We start from the raw sequence: 13,022 nt of genomic DNA on the forward strand, positions 1-13,022 counted from the left end.
GCAGTGATTAGCCTTCTTGGTGAGGTCAACCAGATCCATGTCATGGTTGATAACCAGAGGAGTTGTGGTGCTAAGATTGCAGGGTTTGATCTTTTGATCTGAAGCCGGATCGGTGTGTCATTCTCCGCAACAACGATAGTTACCACTACCTGATGGAAGATCGGGATCCCTGTTCCCATTAAGTGGTAATCAGAGCTAAGGTATACCATCAGGTTCACATTTATCCCCTAGTTTTGAGTGTTTCACATTCATCCCATAGTCTAGTGCCATACTCATTTTTTTGTCCTACAACCTTCCGTGCCATAGCCTTTGCATATTTTAGTTTCAGAGTCTGTTGTGTTGAGTTTGTGTCTGGATCGAGAACTTGTTGCTGGTTAGGTCATGTTAGAGTCTAGTTTGTGTGTTTTCCCCATCGTTTCCATCAAATCATAGCTGCCGTGACTAATTTTGCGCACATTGTTCCTGTTTTGTCCTCTAATTCGGAGCCAATTTTTAAAACTGGTCTAGTTTTCGCATACGAACTCAGATTTTGACATTCCATATATCAAAATTGATTAGAAAAATTTTTGGATCCATCCATCCTTGCTCTGTTGGGGTTAGAAATTTTCATTTTAGTCAAAAACTGGTCACAAGATCATCTTTTCGTGGTCACAAGCTTTTTGTCGATTTTGAGCACGTCTTCTAAAATTTCCATGGGCCACACCTTTCACTTGTTTAAGCTCATATTTTCTGTGGTTACTTCTTTTGTGCTCCTAAGTGAAGAAAAAATATAAAAAAAATAAAAAGAAAAAGTCAAAATTTCCAAAAACAACAACAACAGTCTAAAAAAATAGAAAAAAGAGGGGCGAAAGAGGAACAATATCTAGAGGAGCACATAGAGAAGGCCAAAGTGAGCTATGTTAGCATGTGTTGTCTGATTCTTTGTTTGTGTTGCTGTTGTTATCCACCATACTTGTTTTTCACACACCTATCACCTTGCTATCCACCATACTTGTTTGTCACACACACACCTAGTACTTGGAACATTTTAGACCAGCAACGAGAACAAGTACTTTGGACTATAATTCAATATTACTTTCTGTTACTGACTTGTGTGCCAAATATACATATTATTCTTTGTGTGCCTTCCAAGCTCCACAAACTCTTCAGATCAATATAGAAAAAGGGCCTTGCAATCTCAGTACCACTGCCTCATAGGTATCATGAACCAGTCGCTGGTTGTACCGCCCACTGCTTGTGTTGGTAAGAACTTCATAAGAGCTTGGTAAGACGCTTCCACTTACCGAGAAAAGTGACACCACTGCATCCACGTAGTCATTTGGTAGGGATAACGTTCATTGTTTGTTCCTATTTTTGTGTTTACAATGGCAGGAGGTGATCAGACTGGAGATAACAACCCCAAGGATTTCAATGAGTGTGTCAGCCAAGAGCAATTGCAAGCTGCTATAGATAATGCCCAAAAAAGGATGAATGAGGCCATTAGGAAGGCCGTCACTGATGCACTCATTGAACTCAACATTGGCAACAACATGGAGAGGTTGGACAAATGAATTTCCACACTAACCGACAAGGTTACTGAGTTGAAAACCTTGGTGGCGGTCAACAACGATGTCTCCAGTAGCAACATCGATGGTCTCTTGCTAGAAGACATGGTGCATGATGCCACTAGGAACATAGATCGAGCAGCCTTCCGACAAGCAAGATTACGATGACGTCTTCACCGCAACACGACAGGTATGGGTGGTGTCCACCACCACCAAGGTAATAATCATCGAGTGCCCGATGATCCTTATGCTAAGATTAAGTTCACAATACCATCTTTTTTGGGTCATTATGATGCTGAGGGATATCTTGATTGGGAGATGATGGTAGAACAAAAGTTTAGTGCCCACCTTGTGCCTGAGCATCATAGAGTTCGACGAGCTACTAGTGAGTTTAAGGACTTTGCCATTATTTGGTGGAATGGGCTAGCTGCACAGGATGTTTTACCTAGTATGTGGGAAGAACTTAAGATAGCTATGCATGATTGTTTTGTTCCTCCTTCTTATCATAGAGACTTGCGTAAGAAATTGATGTGTTTAGAACAAGGAGAGAAATCTATACAGGATTACTATGCTGAGCTCCAAAAGGGATTGATGCGTTGTAGTGTTGTGGAGGGGAACGAAGATTCCATTTGTCATTTCTATTCAGGTTTGAGGCACGAGATTTAGGACATTGTTAATTATAAAGAATTTAACACTGTCAACCAGTTGTTTTAGTTTACTATGCTTATAGAAAAGGAATTGCATGGGCATGAACAACAGAGCAAGAGCAAGGTCAGCACCACATACATGCCACACTCGACACCATCTTCTGGGCTGACCAAGCCAACCACTTTTTAGGCACCTCCACCAGCGAGCAAGCGACCAGCAGCCTCTGGAGTTACCGCTACACCTAAGGCACCTCCCGCATGACCTTTAGATTTAGGTAAAAATTCTTTGTAGGTGCCTACCAAGAGTGCCTCATCCATTGCATCGACGGGACGCACTTTGGGCATTCAGTGCCACCACTGCCATGGCATTGGCCATGTGCAAAAGGACTGCCCAAGTCAGCGGGCATACATTGCTATAGAAGATGGTTACATCAGCACCTCTGACATTGAGGAAGGAGAAGACCAAGATATAGATGAGGAGGATGGCAAAGTCCTTGGTGATGAGGCCATGACGTCCTATAGGAGCATCATTGTACAGCGGGTGCTCAGCTCACAAGTACAACAACCTAAGAAGCTACAACACCATAACTTGTTCTAGATTTTCTTTGTCATCAGCAACCGTCGAGCACGTATCATTATTGATGGAGGTAGCTGCAATAATTTGGTGAGTTCTGAATTGGTCAAGAAGCTTGGCTTGACGACATGCCCGCACCCACGTCCATACCATATTCAGTGGCTAAATGATTGTAGTAAAACAAAGGTAACACAAACTTTGTTGCTAAATTGTAGAGAATGACATACATAGAATAAGTTTATGATCAATGATGGGTTTTTGTTTAGAGCTAACCACCTATGCATTCTAGTTGGATCCGTTCGTCTTTTGTTGTTGTAGGAGGCACATGGAGGCGGATTGATGAGACATTTTGGAGCTAAGAAGACAGAGGAGGTGCTGAGGTGAGATGTAGAACGGTACGTGGCTCGATGGACCACATGTCAAAAAGCTAAGTCGCGGTTGAACCCACATGGTTTGTATATGCCTCTTCTTGTTCCTTCTACTCCATGGGCTAATATATCTATGGATTTTGTGTTGGGGTTGCCAAGGACTAAGAGGGGGAGGGATAGTATTTTTGTTGTGGTTGATCATTTTTCTAAGATGGCATATTTTATTCCTTGTCATAAGAGCGATGATGTTGTTCATATTGCTGACCTTTTCTTTCAAGAAATCGTTCGCTTGCATGGTATGCCTTCTAGTATTGTTTCAGATCATGATGCAAAATTCTTGAGTCATTTTTGGCACACTTTGTGGAATAAATTGGGGACCAAGCTACTGTTTTCTACAACATGTCATCCCCAAACTGATGGGCAAACTGAGGTAGTGAATCGAACATTGTCCACCATATTGAGAGCAATTCTGAAGTGCAATTTGAAGATGTGGGAAGAGTGTTTGCTGCATGTGGAGTTTGCATATAACAGGACAGAACATTCCACCACTAAGGTAAGTCCTTTTTAGGTAGTGTATGGTTTTAATCCTCACGCTCCTATTGATCTTTTGCCTTTACCTACCACTGAGAGAACACATAGTGATGCTAGAGAGCATGATGATTTCATTCGTAAGTTGCATGAAACAACTAAAGCAAATATTGAAAGAATGAATGAAAAGTATAGAATTGCTGGTAGTAAAGGTAGAAAAGACATTAAACTTGAACTGAGTGATTTGGTTTGGTTATATTTGAGAAAAGATAGATTTCCTAAGCTGCATAAGTCTAAATTAATGCCAAGAGCAATTGGTCCTTATAAGATAATTGAGAAAATAAATGATAATGCCTACAAACTTGAGTTGCCACCCGAGTTCGGGGTTAGTCCCACCTTTAACATTACAGATTTGAAGCCTTATTTGGGAGAAGAAGATGAGCTTGAGTCGAGGACGACTCAGTTTCAAGAGGTGGAGGATGATGAGGACATCACTTCTTCAGAAGTACCCGCTGATCCTCCAACTGTCATGCAAGGTCCAATGACCCGGGCTCGAATGCGTCAACTCAATTTAGAGGTGAGTTCGTTTTTAAGCGATACTTTTCATACTTTTGAGAATAGACTACTACCTAATGATGTTATCTTACTTAGGAACATTGGATAGGGTCATGAGGGACTTAGAGGAAGAGGTGGAGGCATTGATGACCAGCAAGGACGTTGAACAGATTCCAAAGGCCCGGTCCAACATGCTTTTGAGTATGCCTCGGCCTCTAGGACCAGTTTGTCTTAAACTGGTTATCCAGGACGCATCTGGACTCCGTTTTCAACGATCCACCTATGGTTGGAAAGCTAATTTGATAAGGAAGCCAATCCATGTGGTCTCACATCAAAATCCCTTCAGAATCAATAGGAATCATTGAAACAAATCAGCATACAGAATCTACCAGGGTGCTGCGACACCGTCTTTTGGTCCATTGGACCGTGTATCATGTTTGGGCCCATTAGGGGGCACATCGAGGGTAGGCGACGACCCTAAGACCTTTATAATCATACGCCATCACCATCATTAGGTTTTGAGTTTTGCTTAGATTAATTTGTTAAGAACAGTTTTGCCGTTCATCGGTTTGTGAGACCCCAACTTTGTGAGATTAATCATTCATCTGCAATTTGGTTGCTTTCTTTATTATTCTTGCTTGTGTTCTTCGTTGCGCAGGCAGGGATTAGCCTTCTTGGCGAGGTCAACCGGATCCATGTCTCAATTGATAACCGAAGGAGTTGTGGTGCTAAGATTGCAGGGTTCGATCTTTCGATCTAAAGCCGGATCGGTGTGCCATTCTCCGCCACAATGATAGTTACCACTACCTGACAGAAGATCGGGATCCCCGTTCCCATTACCAATTGATTTAGGAAATTTCTGATGTGAGCATGGATTTGTTGAGGTGCCTCCAAATAACTTCCATGCTTATCTATGTCGTCTTCCTTTTTAAGCTCCAAGGGTGTTTCTTCTTGAATGTCTATAGGCAGAAACATTGTCTCCATCATTCCATGCCTATGACATTCATTGGTCATTTTGTTGCCCAAGATTTCCCTTGGATTGGTGACTCTCGGGTTGATCTTATCTAAAGCCTCGTCCATCCATTCAATGGCGACGACACATAATGTAACACCTCAGTGTTATGGTTGCACTAAAACACTTGCATCACATGAGCATGTGCATCATCATCTCATTCATAAGCATCATTCATTCATGCATAAGCATTTCTATATGAAACATTGCTATGAAACATGTGAAACATGCTATTGTTCTTTTAAGTTTCATTGTATGTATGCTTTATGATCATGTGTGATTGAGTGCAAGTGATTAATGTGGGTAACTAAAATACCTTAGCTACACTTAGAATGTCATTAGGAACAATGTTCATGTTGATCATTTTGCCTAATTAAGTTTCCAAGTCATGGTTTGACTAGTGGTGACCTCTAGAGCTCCTTGGTTTGACCTTTTAAAAAGTGTCACTTAGAAGCTTTGTATGTCTGAACAACCTAAAGCAAAGTTGTATAAAATTTTATAAGGAACAAAAGTTATTTTATGACCAACTCATGAAAATGTGTAGAACATGCTCAAAATTGGATCACAACACGAAATTTACCTTTGATTTCTAAGATATAATTTTTCTAAGTCCGGCAACTGAGTTCTAGTTTCATGTATCATTGTTTGGAGCTTTGTATCTCCCTAACTAGGCTGAACCAGCTTGAGTTCCAATTGGAAAAGTTGTAGTCCTCACTTCAATCTCCAACTTTGTCAACTACACCTAGAGCTAGATCGTCACGGTTTAGGAGTTATAGATCGATGAAAACTTGCTGTCAGGCCGGTTCCTTCACTCTGATAACTAAATCAGCTTCACGCTACTGTGCCGACCGGCAATAGGCCGCTGCCGCCGCATGGCTGCCACGCGCCATGGCCGTCCTGGCGCCGCTGCCCCGCTATCGTCTGCAAGGAGGCCGTGCCCGCCTGCCCTCCCACTCACCCTCGTTCTCTATCTCCTTCTCGCGCGCGTCTGAGACACCGAAAGCAAAGCCGCCGCCGCACCATTACTGCCGAGCGCGTCACCGTCGCGCAGCTCCTCCGCTGGTCAGCCACTGAGCAATTGCTCGCATGCATAGAAGCTCCTTGCACTGCTCTACTCGCCTGAGTTCTTCGTAGTCTTGTTCGTGGTCAGGTGAGGGCCGTTGGCTAGTCCTGTCACCGCTGCCATGTTCGGAGTCTCGTCGGAGCATGAGCTCACCGTGGACCTTGCTGACCCGCGCTTTTCCGTGCTCCCTTTCCTCCACATTGCCTTCCCCATGGGCCCTAGAAGCTCATACCGAGCATAGCCGTGCCCTTATGGCTGGACTTCGCCGGAGTGCCAATGGGTCCTCGCCGTCGTTTGCCATTGCCGTTGCTGCCCTAGCTAGGCTCCGGTAGGGGTTAAACCTTAGGCACCTCAAGGTGCGGCTTGTCGCGAGGAACACGGTGGTGCGATCCGCGTCGCCGGAGAAGCCACTGTCGGTGAGCTCCACCGATCCACGTCACCGGAGAGCCGCCTCCTCTATTTTGGTTTGACTGACATGCGGGCTCCACTGACTGGAGGGCCCCAGCTATCAGCGTCTCTTGAGTGGAAAGCTAGCTCAGTTATTTAGTTTTTGAATGCAATTTTGTAAAATTCATATCTTGAGTTTGGTAGATCTAAATTGGGTGGTTCTAATTTTGTTAGGATCTTGGTGAAGTGTAGTATTTAGGAAAAATATAACATGAACACTTGTAGTGGAATTTTTGGAAGATTTAAATTGAAACTTGAAATGTGTTTTTAAATGAATGCAAACTTGTTTAATTTATATCTTGAGTTCCTGTGCTCTAAAAATTATGACATTTTGTGGGTGAGCTCTTCTGATGAGTAGAAGCTCTGGTAAAAATTTGAGAGTCAGTGCATGTATGGTTTTTGATTTATAGATTTTCCTTTTATCATTGGATGATCATTGTGTGAATTTTAGTAATTTATCTATGAATCCAATGACCATAAAATTTATTGGAGGATGTCCTAGTACCTTAAAGATGCTAGGAAAAATGTAAAATCTGTTGCTTGACACTTTTCACTAGGGTTTCCTATTTATGTCATTTTAAGTCTTTATGCCTTGTCATTTTTGTGAAGGATGTTATACTTGTTCAAATGATGTGAAATTTATGTAGTAGCCTATTGGAGACATGTATAAGCTACTGTAATTTTTGTGGAATTGTCTGTACACTTTGGACATATGTTTATTATTTAACCTAAGTATCTAAATAAATTAATAAAGACATGAAAATAATTTATTTAGGAATGGCCACTATGTTTTCTGGTGTTATTTCAACATGTATGATGAGTTAGTAAAGTTAATTTTGTCCATTTGTATGTTTACAACATAAGTTAATAATTATTTTCTTGCATTGTGTCTTTCTGGACAGTTCTGGGAACTTTATAAAGTTCACATGATAATTTGGGTTGCTGGGAAAGTAGTGAATACAAAAGTTGCAGATAACTTATGTATCTATCTCCTGTTAAAATTTGGTGGTATTTGGCATAGTAGTTTGAGAGTTATGTCAGTTGGAAGACAGCACTTCCAACTGCCTGCTCTCTGGAATCCACAGACAGTTTGGTAAGATCGGTCTGTTTGACCTAGTTTGAGTTTGAATTAGACTTTGGTTATTAAACGAAAGTTGTAGACAATTTTATAAGGTTTCCAGAAAGTCTTAAATCATGGTATTTGGATCTGTAGAACTCCAGTTATGGGTCAAACTTGTTGCTGCTGTTTGCAGCCTGAAAACTGTGATTTCTGTGAATAACTTGCTTGCTTTATATGAGTTGATGTGATGATTTAGATGCTAGGCTAATTAAGATAACTTGTTAGTTGCAGGTGCTAGACCTCTTACTAAAGATGAACAACTTTATCTTAGGTTATTAGAACTTGGTGAGTGTGCCGTTCTTGTTTTTTAAAAGAGATATGCACCTACTCGGTAAAATAGATGTTAACCTTGTTTCATCGTGTTGTTCATGTGTCCATCTATACATGGCTGTACATTTCATCATCATCTTCCATCTCTTGTGCATACATGATTCTTATACTATGCATATGCATGCAATAGGTGTTCTAGAGGGAGTCACGCTTCTGGAATTCGAGCAAGTACTTCTGGAGGAGCAGCAGCAAGCTCAGGAGCAGGAGGTGCAGGCCCCCGAAGAAGGAGCTGACGAAGAAGTTCTTGAGTGTCCCGATCACCAACCTTCATCTTTTCTAAAAGGTAAGCCCCGGAACATTCTAAGTCTCTTATGTTTTGAAAATGGTTACTTTGAGTATCTTTATTTGTGATGCATTAAGTGATAGGAACTGGATGCAAACACTTGTTGCATATATATATTCCTTGTCCAGTAAACGTACCCTGAATCCTATTTAGGTCCAGGAGCGAATCAAAGCTTAGCCTTGCTTAGACCGGTAAAAGTCAGGTGATTTCCTGTCACCTACAAGTTAGGATAATGTCTAGTCACGGTTGGCTATATTTGCTATCGTGGAAAATAACCATATGTTAATAATGAATTGTGAAACATGGGCACAACTCATAGCTAGGTGTTGGGATAGGCTCTGAAGATTTTGGTAGCTCTAGGCTTGCACTCATGGATTTAGCATATTGATAGATAGGAGTGGAATCCATATTAAAAGGAAAATTAAAATAAAAGAAAGAATAAAAGATAAAATGTTAAGCTAGGCTCGAAGTTAATTCAGCAACCGTTTCCCCAGCGCCAGAAAGCTTGTTGGTATATTTAACACACACAGATAAATCCACAAGCGCACAGATACCGCTATAGCTTTCACCCAAAAGTATTTCAAGTATCGTATCCACAAGGAAACATGTGAGACTAACTACGACCTAACTTAACTCAGGGTAGCAACAAGGTTGAGATAAATAGGAGCGTAGAGAGAAAAACTAAGGTTCTCTAGTTCTAGCTTGGGTAAGCTATGTCTTCTACTATTCAACTAGGGACATTAATAGGGAAAGACATCAGCAGAGGATGCTTTCCTTTGTAACCACATCCTACTTGCGCCTACAGACGGAGGTGGACTATAAAAGATCAATGAAGCTATATAGTACATGCTATATAGAACTGATGTCACACACGTGATCTACCACCATCTGGAATGCAGGGTGCATCCACGATTAACCTAAGTCTAAGCACCATGCTTACACTTATGATTAATACTTTAACCTAGAGCGTCTATAGATTAAAGCACTCAAAAGAGAGCCGTGATCCTGATGAACAATATAAACAATTACTTACTTGAATTAGAAGTTGATTACCAGAGTAATCTCAAAGGCAAGCTCAAGTAGAACTTGGATCCGCCAAGGTACAAGCCGTAGAGAGAGCACCGATAGGCCGGCACCTCCTCCAAACTTTTCCCTCACTCTCTTTCTCACTATTATTTATAAGACTAGATCCTATGGAGGACTAATCTTCTCTTGATAGCTATCTCTGATCCTCATAATATGAATTAGGGTTTTAGGATGGCTCTAGGGAGGGGGGCAGAGGCTGGCATATATAGGCTGAAGCGTCCAACATGAGCCCTTGGATCAAATTGACCTAAAGGACGACGTAGATGCAACCTAGGAGGAGGTGGAGAACCGACATTGTGACACAGAGGCTGACAGGTGGGACTAGGGGCCGGGCAGCCTATAGGTGGGGTTCCCACGCTATTTACGCGGTGGAATTCCATAATTTCCTTTGACGAATAGGTCCCCCTTGATGGTTTTCTAGATAGACCCTGCTAAAAACTCAGATTCACCAAAACTCATGGAATTTATTAGTTTAAACCCCTATACCTATGTTTGGTGATCGAATTAAGTATAAATATAGGTTATGTCAATGGTTTATATTTGATGTTAGTGAACGTCAACACATGCTGGCAAGCACATGTCAATTGTTGAGAAGATCACTTGTGTCTTGGTCATCAAAGAAGTAAAATAGTGTAGCACTTTCAATCACCGAAGCAGAGTACATTTTAGTTGGTAGTTGTTGTGCTTAATTACTTTGGATGAAGGCTACTTTGAGTGACTTTGGAATCAAATTCAAACAAGTGCCATTGCTATGTGACAATGAGAGTGCCGTCAAGCTCATCAACAATCTAGTTCAACATTCAAGAACAAAGCACATAGATGTCCGCCATCATTTCATAAGATATCATCAACAAAAAGGGGACATTTGCATTGAGAGTGTGGGCACTGATGATCAACTTGCCAATAATTCACCAAGCCACTTGATGAGAAGAGGTTTTGCAAGCTAAAGAATGAATTGAACATATTGGATTTCTCAAATATGTGTTGTTGCACCCCATCATATGGCATGCCTCTCATTCGAGCAAAGCAAGGAAAAATTGATTGACATGTCATTCATCTATTGATAAGGACTTGTTTAGTGAATCTAGTCATTCCTATCATGTCTCAGGCTCATTCATAAAAATAAAAATGGATTTAATGCTTGTATGGTAGCACTATTGCTTGTATGATTAAAATGATCTAGTGATACCATATGACATGTTGTGGGCTTGTGAACCTAGTGTTTAATCTAGAGAATAAGCTATAAGTGTTTAACTCAACATGGTCAAGATAACCCTTGAAATGAGGTGTGAAGAAGCTTGCCCTTGGATCAAACCGAGCTAAATATTTTTTGCAAGTAATCTAGATTGAACCAAATTTGGGAAAATGATCTTCACTTTCATAACCTATTGTTTACACCAAAATTTGGGAAGAAGGACATGGGAACTCAAAGCTTCCAAGACCGTGTCAATCAAGGAATCGATTGCATAAGGATCTATATCAGCTGATTTAGATGCGGCACTGGAATTGGCTCTCTTTGAACGACGTTAGTAGATAACGACAATGAGCTACAGTTGGCATCGAGAAATATATGTTGGACTCTATGAAAAGGGAAAGATTAGGGTCCAAGTTATCTTAAGTTAGGAATATTTTATTTTATACCAAAGATTGTAATGAGTCATACTTGGGTAGAATTCATGCTTAGGCTCTGGGTATAAATATTGGACCCCGGCTATTGTAAAGAGGACATCCAATCAATCAATACAAATTACTTTTTTTGGCCCTGTGCCAACCCTTAGGAGTAGGAGTAGTGTAGATCTCGGTGAGTTCTTCAACAAGCAGGGCTGCATCAGTCCTGCCGACCTCTGGCTTGTCTGTAAGTACCGTCATGGCTTATACTTTGGTTTGTAAGGCTGCATCAGTTAAGTTCAACCTCCACTATGAGCTCTAGTATAAGCTAGTTATCGATCTTTATTTAGTTCAAGTATGGCTGCATTGGTTAAGTTTGACCTCCACTGCTCAAATTAGATTAAGGTTAAGTTATCGGCTCTACCTAAGGGTGGCGTCCTTTGGGTAGATTTATTAAGTTATCGATCTTGTTGATGTTTTTACTATCAATAGCTTTTCAGTAACATCAACCTGCTCGATCAAGATTAAACTAGATCAGCCTCATATCCTTTTAGTCTATCATTTGCTTTGTGACAATACGATGTTTCTTACTTTGAGCGATGGGTTACATTTTATTGGCTGTTCTACCTCGATCTTGATCGCGCATAGCACGCGGTTAATCCACGTATGATCTTAAAAAGGTTTGCTGGCTAGCTAAATCTGGTCTATAGTTTGCTATTATTGCTGCAATGATCCAGTCGATCCCCACTGATGGCACTTTAGATTGGAGGATGCTAGTTGGTAGATTTGTTCCCGATTAGGGGTGACCTTAGCTGTTTGCTATGCTTGCATCGACTAAATAGCCGATCGCCTACACTTTAATGCTCATAGTATGTCTTCATGATCCTGTTAAATATGAGTAGATCTGTTTTCTTTAAAGATTTAATCTGTTATCTTTATTGTGGCTTCCATAGATTTGGTCAAACCCCACTGTTAAAGATGATAGGTTAGGTTTGAGGAGTTGATACGTCTATTAGTATTGAATAGTTGATTGTTCACATGATGTGACCCTTTTTCTATCGAAATCGGCTCTTTTAGCCGATTTGCCTGCGCCTTCATAGATATAGCATGTCTTGTAGAAACCTGTTAGGGTATGGATGGTTTTGTGAATTCTTTGGCTTTAGTTTGTTGTTATCATCATAGCTACATCGATCCAGTCGAACCTCACTGTTGATGATAGTGGATTAGATTCGGAGCGTTTATAGAACTGTTCGTATTAGACAATTGATTTGTTTGCATGGTATATCCTTTATCATTAGACTCATTGGCTCAATGCTTCATACTGGTTATATTTTGTCTAGCTGATGATTTTACTTACATCTGTGTTTTTCCCGTCTGGCTATTGGCCCACTAGATCACCAGTGTTGCCAACCACTCACCGACGCTGCCAACCATGACTAACATTGTTTGACCACACACTATGTCCAGAGGGAGGACAATGATAGTTCATGGTCAGCATCACTAGTGCGTGCTTGGCAACATTAGTGAGTGGTCGGACATCTTTGTGCTAAAGATCCAATGGGCTAACACTGGCTGCTCCTAAAGCGGCACACTTAGAACTGTCTAGGCAAGACCGGCTTGTTCCACCTTAAATTACGGATAAATTTTCTCTCCTTGTCAATTGCAGATCAAATTGACTGGCACACCCTCGGGAGGAATTCATAGGGTTGACTGGTCCTATGTTGAAGCCAAGCGGATCTCTAGACTTGCTCCGTCAAGCAGATCCTTCCAGCTTGCTGCGTGCTTGGCACATCGACACGTTTTTGGGCCGACACACGTTGTGGCATGCCCGGTGGGACCCCACAATCATCATGGTGA

This window comes from Miscanthus floridulus, chromosome 5, assembly GCF_019320115.1.
Source record: "Miscanthus floridulus cultivar M001 chromosome 5, ASM1932011v1, whole genome shotgun sequence".
NCBI lineage: Eukaryota > Viridiplantae > Streptophyta > Magnoliopsida > Poales > Poaceae > Miscanthus > Miscanthus floridulus.